Source organism: Cnephaeus nilssonii (genome assembly GCF_951640355.1).
Source record: "Cnephaeus nilssonii genome assembly, chromosome: 9".
NCBI lineage: Eukaryota > Metazoa > Chordata > Mammalia > Chiroptera > Vespertilionidae > Cnephaeus > Cnephaeus nilssonii.
In genome coordinates, this window is record NC_137080.1 from 62733375 (window position 1) to 62744092 (window position 10718).

General features: G+C 36.0%; 1 pseudogene across 1 annotated transcript in view; it reads right to left on the reverse strand.

The window, feature by feature from the left end:
* Window positions 1–1596, reverse strand: part of LOC307105711 (protein SPO16 homolog) — a 28634-nt pseudogene extending 27038 nt beyond the window's left edge. Inside the window, exon 1 of the transcript in view lies at window positions 1560–1596. The product of the transcript in view is annotated as a protein SPO16 homolog (transcript). The remainder of the gene's footprint in view (window positions 1–1559) is intronic.
* Window positions 1597–10718: the final 9122 nt, after the last annotated feature.

The window sequence follows — 10718 nt, forward strand, 5'->3', positions numbered from 1 at the left end:
GACTGACTTTGTAAAGAGATCTCGAACAAGATAGATACCATTGCGCCAGACTAAGCAAAATTGCAAATATTTGAAGAACTCACTTATTAGCCTATTGTATAAAAATATATTCTGGACTTCAATCTGACTTAGTTACTTTGAACTTCAAAACAAGTGGAAATAACAAACAACTTCTTAAAAGCTATTATGTTTATAAACTAAGAAACATCTGTACACAGATACCCATTTTAATTAAGAAATTTAGAAGAAATTCTAAACTATTAATTTAACAAGAAGAGAAGCTTATCCGTTCTCATTTATTTTTTTGCTTTTGGCCTTCTCTTTCTCCATCTTCTTCCTATGCTTTGAAGTTTATTATCTTTCCTCTTCCATGTTCAGACTCCATTTGCAAACCTAATGTAGATCTTTGTAAAAGAAACCGAAAGTTAGATCCAGTCAAGGGGGCACTTTGTGCAAAATGCTTAAAAGACCGCTACTTCTGATGGCAAGGAAACAAATAGACTTATGTTTTTTAAGTCTAAAAATTGACATAATTTTTTTACACTCCAGGACAGGAAGGAAAAGAGCTTTAAAAACAATTTAATTTTGGCCTAACGTAAAAACATCCACTGCAATGTTTCCAATGAATCTTCATTCCATCTTAAACTGAACATCAACTAAGTGGACGTCAATCATTTCTAAAGCACTCCATTCTACTTGGCACAGACCTCATCATTAGAAAGTTCTTTATATTCAGCCTGTATCTGCCTTGCTGTGACTTCCATGGTCAGTGTTTCTTGTCTTGGCCAGAGGCATACAAGGCAAAGGAAATACTGAGCCGGAGTGTTTAAGTCAATACCATGTGATCAGAATACCCAAGTTCAAATCCTGGCCCCACTTAATGACTGTGTGTCCTCAAGAAAATTACTGAATTACCTTGTGCCTGGATTTGTCTATCTGAAAAACAAGTGGAAATGTGATAGTAAAATAAATAGCGTCTGCATAATAATGCTTATTTGAGCTTAAATAGAGCAATTTGTATGGAGGCACTAAACTTAATGCCTGCCATATAACAACCAAATAATAAATGCTACCTGGATTAAAAACCTCTCCTCCAAATCACAGCTATTCAAATAGTTAATGGTTGAGCCATCTATTATGTCTATTCTGCATGCTTTCTCCATTTTCTTTATCTCATATCTATTCTTTAAAGCTGTTATATTGCGTAGAACAACAATTTTTATTATGGAGCAAGAAAGAGATCCAGAATGATTTTAGAGCATTTGATGAAATCACCAAGAAAGGGGATGGCAACCTAGACCTGTGCAGGCACAGCTAAAACCTAGAAAATAATCATATTTCAGAAATCACACAGTACTCCAATTTAATTGCTCCCAGACAAAAACACGTAGAAATATTGCTCTTTGGCTCATGTTTATCTAATCCAAACAGATAAATACTGTGCCTGGTATTCAGATTATAATCCTTTGTGGCCATTTGCATTTTACTTTCTTAGGATTGCGTCAGCAAATAAAAATACAATGTTTTCTACCTAAATGCTTTCCCTTCAGCTTCCTTACCTTTTCCAGAAGAAATAAGCAGTATATTGAGCAACATCTTGCGTATTTCAAATAAAACTTCAATTTTTATTTCATTGAAATATTTAAACAGTTTTCATCAATCCTGACCCAATACAGCATTCTACTTGAACCACTTCAGGACCGCCCTAACCTAGCACTAGCTTCATTTACTTTATCCCATTGTCTCTGTATCCTGAGTAAATTTAGTATAAACAAAGTTCATCAAATGTCACATGGGGGAGATTTGTCTTAATGAAGGATCGCCGATCTGCATGAAATAAAAATTAATATATGCTAAATAATGAATCTACTTATAAACCATAAAGAGTAGTAAGAGAAAAAAAAAAAAAAAGAAGAGAACGAGGTGTTACAGAAACCAATGGAAGAGTGTTTGAAAATGGCCTGTTAATGAAAGTAAATTTCTGCCATGAGAGTAAATGATATTTCTCATCTAACCTCAGTGGGTGGTGTGGAGGAAAGAGCTATACTATGTCCCTCCATACACTCTGCTATGATTGGAGTCTCAGGTGCTGGATTCTCATCTGCCATGTGGAAAATTCCATTTAGGGGATCTAAAATGTTTTACAGAGAAGAATATGTGGGTCAGCATTATCCTGCTGACATTCTCCCCTAGAGTTGGGCTCTCCATTTTGCTTAAATAAAATGGGACTCGGGTGGTTATCAAGCACTGCTGTGAGAAGAGGAAGCCAGTTAAACATAAGTCTTACATGAACCTAAGGACACGCTCCATATTTTTTCTATCTTGGCAAGCTATCACTTCTTGCCTCCTGGCCCCATCTGTTCTGTTCTCTATGTTTCCACCCACCTGTTTACTGAAAAGAACTATAGAAAGTGAAATGTGAATCTTCCTTTCCAATCAATAATGGATGTACTCACGTGGAATTGATTTATTAGAAAAGTAGTGAGATGGTGCCGCGGAAAGTATCTGCTGTTGTTCTATTTATAAAGTAGCTTGGAAACTCGGTGGTTTAGGCTTATTATTCCCTAAAACTCATTCCCGGAGTAGAAGAGCCTCTCTATGATCTCTTTCTAAATAGTCACTTTAAATGTGTAAAATCATAGAGGATTCCACATAAAACATATACTGATTAGTTACTTCTGTTTTAACAAGATGTGTGTATTTTTGAAAAAGTTTAAATGATTCAAAGAGGAAATAATTTAGGAAGTGTCATAAATGAATTTTATTTGCAAAAATGTAAAACTAGTACAATGTTAGAAGAAATTAAGGTTTAATATTAAAAATACTTCATTTTATGACTATTTTAAAAAGGGATGAGATTAAGTAAAGGGGAGGGGAAAAATAGGAAGAAAGAGGAGAAAGAAGGAAGAGAAAGCAAAGCACCAGGGGAAAGAGGAAAAGATCATAAAGAAGAGAGACAATGGAAACATAAACAGCAGAACAGGGCACAGAGCTAAAACAAGTAGTATTTCTTTAAAACAGAGTTAATTTGGGCCAAATTTGTCTTGTTTACTATAAGTAGATCTAGCAACCCAATTGTTCACTTGGGCAGCAGGCATCAGAACAAGGCCATACCCTCCGGCTTCAGTCCTTTTTGAAATTGTTTTCTATTCAAATACTGAGAATTCTCTCTGAAAAGAAGTCGTATGTTTGATAAACTCTTTTTAAAGTACTTACTATGTGCCAGATACATAGACATGCCTCGAACAACTTAGAGGTTGTGGAAAAAATGTTATAAGTGCTAAAATAGCTAAAATTATAGCTTCTTTTAATCACAGAAGCTTCTAAGAAAACCCCTATACTGGTTTTAGTAAATATAAATGAATTTCAGGCACAAATCCAATGTCCAAGAAAACCTAAAATGAGAATGAAAAGTAAGACCCATAGCTTGGCTTACTCTTAACAGTAGCAAATCTTACCAGTAATTTTTTTAAAGTAAATACATGTGGGAAAAGATCAAGACATAGTTTTTTGTTCTTTTTTTTTTTTTAATTTTGAGAGCCCCCATTTTTTTCCTTGTTGTTGTTTTACTTACAACTCCATGATTCCCTGTAGCAAATTCTTCCTTATTCTCAGTTCTTCCCAGGTGGATCCCAAGCATATAAAATGATTGACTTTCAAAATCAAGATATGGCCTCCTTCCATGAATTTCTGCAGATAGGTTGTTACTATTCACAATACTTTTGATGCTTTTTTTTTAGAAGACATACCTTTTAAAATTATAGGTTATCTCATTTTACATGCTCATTTTATAAATGTAAAGAAGGAAAACTTCCTGGACTCAGTTTTCGTCCACAAAGAATCAGATACTTGATTAAAGAAATCAAACCTATAAAATTCTGAAAGGTCATGTGTGTGGTATCAGAGATAACTGCAGGTTGGAGTAAACTATGAAGTCTCTTATTCTTTGAAAATAAGCTCGATCATAAAGAGATGTATCAGATCAAATAATCCAATGCATGATTCCTCCAAGCAGCCTGAAAACTTCTAAATGATCATCTCTTACAATGCTTGGTGAAAGGTTTTTCACAACTTAGGACATGGTGGCTGATTTTGCCATCATCATCAATTATTTGTACTACCTGACATCAACCATCTATTAAATCAATGTGCAAAATAAACCACTGTAGAGGCTCTGTCTGCTAAATTTAGTTTTTTAGGATAACTCCTTAAACATGTGGTTTCTGTTGCAATTAACATTTGGAGAAGGTGCGTGGCAGTTCTCAACACTTTGACTTTCCATGGATACCTGTCGTCCACACCCAGAGCCTGCTGGTTACACTCAGGGACTCTTGCCAGTTCGGTAATAATGTCACCGACACCTGCTGCTGCGGCCATGTGCACCCATGCCTTTCCACTCTCGTGATCATAGTTGGTTATGCATGGACCCTGGTGATGGCTCAGAATGATGGAGCAAAGGATTCTATTTCAATTCTGGGCTGCCCAGTGGAGAGTCATTTTAATTTTAAAGTTCTTATCTGCTAACTTGTTTATTCCAGGCTTGCCAAATAACTGCATGTTCTATAATCCTTGCTAAATTCATATTAGTAATTTTAGCCAAAGGAACCATATATTATTTTGTTACAAACTGCAAGTGCTACTAAAAACTAAAGATAAATGTCATGTGCTTTATTTTATACAGTGCATGCACATATCTTCACAAAATATATATATAAACATATTTCTGGGTTATGAGCTAAAGTGCTGAGATGTTATCAGGCTAATGAAAACTTATCTAAATTCACAAATTTTAAAGATCTTTTCCTTGGTCTTCTGCTCTTCCTCTTCCTCTCACTCATCCTCCCAGATCTTGACTTCTCTACTCACTTCCCAAATCTAAGCTCTTTGGATCCAAAGGAACCTTAAAATTCTTAAAACAAAGTTTGGGGAAAAGAGATGTGGTGAGGGGAATGTTGCCAATGAACCTAATTCAGGACAGGAACAGGGGCTCTGGCCCTAAATCTACAGACAACTCCACAATAGCTCCCTGATGCCTTGTCTGCCAACTTCCATCAACCTAGAAGTGATTAAGATGCCTCCAGAAACAATCTGGAGACAGACTAAAGATGTAGCCAACCAGTAATTTACATGTGTGGGTTATTGTAGCTACTCCATGAGTATAAATTCTACTTGAAAAAACCAAATTATCAACTTGAAATACTAAGGTTTTAAAAATTTGTAGGAATTTTGCAATGCATCGTTTTCTGGCTCACTGTTAAAACTCAAGTAATTTTTATATTTTATCTGGCTTTTAAGTTGAATATTAAAATGAATATTAAACATCATTAAAATGTCCATACTACCCAAAGCAATCTATAGATTCAATGCACTCCCCATTAAAATACCAACGGCATATTTCACAGACCTTGAAAGAACTCTCCAAAAATTCATCTGGAATAAAAAAAGACCCCGAATAGCCACAGCAATCCTGAGAAAGAAGAATAAAGTAGGAGGGATCTCAATACCAGATTTCAAGCTGTATTACAAAGCCACTGTTCTCAAAACAGCCTGGTACTGGCACAAGAACAGACATATAGATCAATGGAACAGAATAGAGAATCCAGATATTGACCCAAACCACTATGCTCAATTAATATTTGACAAAGGAGGCATGAACATACAATGGAATAAAGACAGTCTCTTCAATAAATGGTGTTGGGAAAATTGGACAGATACATGCAAAAAAATGAAGCTTGATCACCAACTTACGCCATACACAAAAATAAACTCAAAATGGATACAGGACTTAAACATAAGACGGGAAACCATAAAAATACTAGAGCAATCCACAGGCAGCAAAATGTCAGACATATGCCAAAAGAAATTCTTCACTGACACTGCCCCTAGGGCAATGGAAGCTAAAGAGAAAATTAACAAATGGGACTACATCAAAATAAAAAGCTTTTTCACAGCAAAAGAAACCATCAACAAAACAACAAGAAGGCCCACTGCATGGGAGAACATATTTGCAAATGGCATCACTGATAAAGGTTTAATCTCCAACATCTACAGGCAGCTTATACAACTTAATAAAAGGAAAATAAATGATCCAATAAAAAAATGGGCAACAGACCTAAATAGAATCTTTTCAAAAGAAGACAGAAGGAAGGCCAAGAGACACATGAAAACATGCTCAACGTCACTAATTATCCGAGAGATGCAAATCAAAACAACAATGCGGTACCATCTCACACCTGTCAGAATGGCTATCATCAACAAATCAACAAACGACAAGTGTTGGCGAGGATGCGGAGAAAAAGGAACCCTCGTGCACTGCTGGTGGGATTGCAGACTGGTGCAGCCACTGTGGAGAACAGTATGGAGTTTCCTCAAAAAACTGAAAATGGAACTCCCATTTGACCCAGTAATCCCACTCCTGGGAATATATCCGAAGAAACTAGAAACACCAATTAGAAAGGATATATGCACCCCTATGTTCATAGCAGCGCAATTCACCATAGCTAAGATTTGGAAACAGCCTAGGTGCCCGTCAGCAGATGACTGGATCAGAAAACTGTGGTACATCTACACAATGGAATACTATGCTGCCATAAAAAAGAAGGAATTCTCATCATTTGCAGCAACCTGGGAGGAATTGGAGAACATTATGTTAAGTGAAATAAGTCAGTCAATGAAAGAAAAATACCACATGATCTCACTCATTTATGGATAATAAAGAACATTATAAACTTGAACAAAAAGATAGATACAGAGACAGTAAAGCATCAAACAGACTGTCAAATTACAAGGGGAAGGTTAGGGAGAGGTGGGGGAGATAAGAGATCAATCAAAGGACTTGTATGCATGCATATAAGCATAACCAATGGATGCAAAACTCTGGGGGGTGGGGGCATATATGGGAGTGGGGTGTGGGGAGGGCAATGGTAAGATATGTACACATATAATACCTTAATAAAAAAATTGAAAAAATAAAAAAAAATAAAAAAATAAAATAAAATAAAATGAATATTAAACAGCATTGAGCTTTCCATTCAAAATAGATCAAGCACACACTGAAGCTCATACATGTTCAGTCAGTAAACAAATGAGCACTTGCCATTTTGGAATAATATATGTAGCTGATTATGGGTATCTAAAAACAATATTTTAAGTTATAACACTGAAAGATTTTCTGTTTTGACGTTACATATTTATTTTATGTGAAAATCTCCAGTAAAAACCTCCGAGTGTTGCTCAGCACATTTTTCTAAAACTTCTTTTTCTAAAACTCACATCACCTTTCAGTGGTGGTCCCTTGGCAACCACATTTTCCCTCATGATCCCACAACACGGGCAGGCAGGGAGAATCAAATTCAAGACAAGAGAGTGGAAACAGGTCTGCGGAGAGGTAAGTAAAGCTAGCACACAGAGAAGAAAAGTTGAAACAAAAGACTGAGCATGCTCCCATGGCCTAGCTGATCTTAGATTCTGTAAAATGCCTAGTATTTGTCCACAAAAGTCCCTTTTGAGCTTATACAGTTTGATGTATATTTCTGACTTCTGTTCATTTCCCCTAAGAAGACATTGTCCAAAACATTTTTCTTTTTCCCAGCAAAATGATCTTCAATTTTATTATGATCATCAATAGTTAAAAATGACAGACAATAAATTTTAAAAGCACAAAAAAAAACACCTTAGCTTTTATATAAAATATGAATTCAGTGAAGTGAAGGATCTCCAATTGCTTCCATTTCTTTTTTAATCTTACATCCTTTCTGTTTGGGTCAAAATATGGTATGATATTTCTTCCATAGAGGAGAATGAAAAGAAGGAGTTGAACAACATTTAAAGTTGTCAAGACATATTCCTAATTTAAATGAAAATACACACACAAAAAAAGATGATTCTTTTAAAGCAATAGCTGACATATACTGAAAACTTAGCACTCCTCAAGTTCTGCTCAAAGCATGTTCTATACATTGTCTCATTTAATCACCACAACCCATGAGGTCAGCTCTCTTACTGCTGCCATCTCACCAATGAGGAAACCAAGGCATTAGAAAGTTGCCCAAGATTATATACTTGGAAAGTGTTAGAGACAGATTTCAAACACAAACAGAATTGCCTCACAACCCTGCTATTAGCCACCATGGCATACATATAGACACCAAGAGGTCACAAATGCATGAACATCTTTTAATAGTATAAATACTCTGTCCTTGAAAATAATTTCTCAACAATAGAGTTGTTCTTAATTTTTTTAATTCCATTCGTGTTTTTTTAATCTCTGTTTGATAAGGATTTCAATACCTTTATAACTTATTTAATCCTCAGTACAACCCTATGAGGAAGTTCCAAGAAATATTCTTATTCTCTTATGACAAATAAGGAGTACAATTTGGAAAAATGAAGAGACCAGCCTACAGACAAGGGAATGAATCTTTATTGAGAACCTACTATGCTCTCAGATCTCTGCAAGGCACTTCTAAAATAAGGTATCTCATTTAGTTACAGTAATAACTACATAAGGTCTGCATTATTCTTGTTTTACAGCAGAGGAAACAAAAGTTCCCTGTGGCTCAGCTACTGAGGGCCGGAGCTAGAACCCAAGTATACCTGAACTCCATTTTCCAGCAGTTATTTATTGAGTGCCTCTTAACGTGTGCCAAACAGTGTGCTAACTGCTCCATACATCAGAGGGAGACGTGCAAAAATGAATAAAACAGAACATAGTCTCGAGATAATATCTCATTCTGATGTTCAATAAAACGGTGCTGCATTATCTTGGTTGCCTTTATTCCCAAGGCATGTGGATATGAAGTCTCGGGATAAGAAACAGAACTGATTCAATCTATCATTTAATGGAAAAAAAATCTCAGGCTTCAGAATCCAAGGGAAGACAGGAAGAGAAAATAGAGGGAGTTAAAAATTCAGCACAGACACTAACCCTAAAAGAGGAAGTTAGTACAGAGAAAATGGGGGAAAAAAGGAAAACGATATGCTGGAATAAGTACTGCCGAAAGAATTTTGGTTTTGGAGGGGAAGGGATTCAAACTTTATCTAAAGAGATGCACTGCTCCTTCTTTTCTCCTCTCTTCTTTACTGCTCTTAACCACCCTAAATGTAAAGGAATGGGAGGGTGAGTTTCTGGACATCTGGCTAAGGACCTAGATGGAACTCTGACCATTTACATACTGACAGACAGTTACCTAATGGCATTCTCCATTGAAAACTTCACCGCTTGCCTTTTGCTAAAGTAGATCATGGACATGCAGCCAAGAAATAGTGGTCTGAAGCAAATACCACAAAGGCTTTCCCTCTTCCACTGTGGATGTGTCATGGAACACTGGGTCTACAAACAAAATAGCTTCTGTGTACCTATTTAAAATAACACCTTCATAGCATTACCTAGAAAAAAGGCAGTCCCAGCCTAAAACTGCAAAAGCGTAGGGAAGAAATTTGCTGCTGTATCGCTTAAAATATTTTATGTGTCTATTTGTTCATCTAACCCTTCAGAGTTTATCTCTGGAAAATATTACACTCTGAAAATTCCAAAAATTAATGTAATCCTGACAAAACTATGAGAGCCTTTTAAATAGTCCAAAAATGATTTATAGCTAGTTTGTTTTCTATCTGGACAAGTAACAAGCGAACTATTTACACAGTAGCTGCTTTCCTCATTCATCTGGTTTGGATCAAATTAATCCCACTTTTGGATGAAAGTTATCATGAACTTAATGTTTATGATGCACAGTGGTAGTTGCTAGATATTACACAATTGCATTCATCTATGTTTTTGGCTACTTCTCCCCCTTCAATATCAAAGAAGTATATAAAATATTTCTGCTCGTTAGGAAGAGAATTGTGATTCTTTTATTCCAGACAATAAATCAGCAGAGATAACTAATCTCTAAATGGTGGCAGTTGTTCCCTGAGAAAGACTGATTTGAAAAGAGGACTATCTAGCCAGGGTTCCTCTGGGATCCCCCTGCCAGGACAGGCTCGCTGTGCGTGCCTAGAGCTGCTTTTAGCTTCCATCTACCGATGCCCTCCCCTCCCACCCATCCTGTGAGTGATGCTTTCTGCTATGAGACGGGAGAAATCAGAATATTTAACTTCCTAAAAATACTCTGAAATTTATATTTTTCAAGGTATCTTTTTCAAATCTATGAAGTCAAAACAAAGAATATAATTGTCAGGTGATATTAGAAAGTGATCATCATTCATGTGAAAACAGTATCTGTGTGTCCAATTAGACATGCATTATGCATATGTATGCTGTGTCATGCTGTCTTCAAGCTGAGATTTATATAGATATTTATCATAATGTGCAGTGTTTTAAATATAAATCAATAATGGCTAGTAACCAAAGTAAATGTTTTAGGAAGACATGATAATGAAATAATTCTTTCCTAAAATATTGAGCTCATTATTTATTAATCCTGTGTAAGGCAAGAAGCCAGGAAAAAGGATTTGTCACCACCACACTTGGGAACTCTGATAAATCCGATCAGCGCTAAGATGCCTCCCGGGCTGGAGATGAGCTCAGCCTCTTTTGTTTTTCATTTTTTATTTCCTCCACATCTGGCCTCTCACCCTCTCTTTACTCCTCTATCATTGAGATTATGTCCAACATGAGATAAATGAGGACAGGGCCAGAATTATTTGAAAATTCCTTCTTTGGTCGATTCAACTTCTCTTAAAATATGTTATTTATTCCCATTAATGTGCTACTGTAA